This window comes from Brassica oleracea, chromosome C9 (assembly GCF_000695525.1).
Source record: "Brassica oleracea var. oleracea cultivar TO1000 chromosome C9, BOL, whole genome shotgun sequence".
Lineage (NCBI taxonomy): Eukaryota > Viridiplantae > Streptophyta > Magnoliopsida > Brassicales > Brassicaceae > Brassica > Brassica oleracea.
In genome coordinates, this window is record NC_027756.1 from 13,123,263 (window position 1) to 13,124,876 (window position 1,614).

The window sequence follows — 1,614 nt, forward strand, 5'->3', positions numbered from 1 at the left end:
TCTTGAGGCGATATCAGACATGAATGAAATGTAACAAAGTTGTATATTTTGTCATCAGAAACCATGAAAACACATACATATGTAAATGTATTATTCGCGGAGACTAAATAGGTCGTAATTATTGTAATAGACATTACACAGAGATCATGTACATTTCATAATTAATAAAAAGTGACAATCTCTAGTTTTATTTATGAATACAAAAGAGATTGTGTTTGGGTTTGTAGACTATTTTTTATAATATACGCAGAGACTTGAACATGATCACCAACCGCTCAAGGCTCGCCAGTACTGCCTTCAGCAACACTGTATGCAACTCCGCTAGCGGTACCACTGCCCCCAGCACTATCGGAATCCGCTGCAGCACCAGCAGTGGTGCCACCGGAAGCATAACTGGTAGAACTAGCTAGCACTTACGTTGTCGGGACCTTCTGCAATGACAGATCCAGTGGTAGATTTAGCGACTGTTCCAGATCCGCCTCCGCTTGGACCACCGGGACCTGCATCAGCATCAGCATTGGAATTTTCATAATTGTTGGCAGTAGTTGTAACCGAAACGTAGTTAAGCTCAGCTCCAATGCCGTTGGCGGTAGTGACAGTTTTGGGAATAGAGATGCCTAACTTTGTCTCTTTGGACACTTCCTGGAGCTGCCTTGCGCCAACATTGGCACACACAAATCCAACAAAGATCAAAAGGACAACAAACTTCATGGCATTCATCTCTGATTCTCTCTTTTTCTAATTAATTATTATTTGTTTTTTTTTGTAATGATCTGTGTATAAATTTGAGCTGCTTTATATACACACATAAATGTAGTTTTCAAGATATTAAATTGTGCATATCTTACGAGATAAATACATGCTTTAATACATTAGTTAATATTTTAACTCTTAACTAATAGTCTTATACTAGGATAGTTTATTTGTATATATTTCGATAGTTTCTTTTATATTTAATTTTAAAAAACAAAGAAATGAGTTGAAGATGATCTAATGATATCTGAATTCAAGTCTTATTACTAATACCCTAAAAATCTTGCTTTATGTCAATGTTAACTGAACATGTGTTAACATATATACTGTATGTCGAAAGTGGAAGTAAATTTTTTTTGTATTGATGATAATTATACAACACAGACCAATCGAATCCACCAATACCAGAACCAGTTAATTTATGATAATATTCTTCGAGCAATTGGGGAGATCACTGGACCAATCATAATCCAGTCTTGGAATTCAAGTCTTCCTTGTAAGAACTATTCGGTAAAGTTCTACTTATAACAATTCTTTATTTTTTTACCAAAAGAAACAAAACCATCGTTTCAATTTTGTGTGTGTGTTTGTGTTTCAACAATGTGAGGAATGTAAGTTAAGAACTCACCAGAAGTTTATGGTTATGTATAACTGTATAAGATCAAAACATGAATGAATAATGACTATACATGGGTATATAAAATAAATATTTTACTGTTGTTGACAAAAAATCACTGTTTGTAAAAATGAAGTACAGCTCTCAATATCTAATCCATATCTATCATGTTTTTCTTTTTATATTCCCCTGATCACTTTTCTTAATTGCTCTTTTAATCAGCATGGAGGCCAATCACCACTAAT

The 1,614-nt window shown here is 34.2% G+C and overlaps 1 pseudogene; it reads right to left on the minus strand.

Moving 5' to 3' along the window:
* Window positions 1-275: 275 nt before the first annotated feature.
* Window positions 276-720, minus strand: LOC106314359 (annotated as a pseudogene).
* Window positions 721-1,614: the final 894 nt, after the last annotated feature.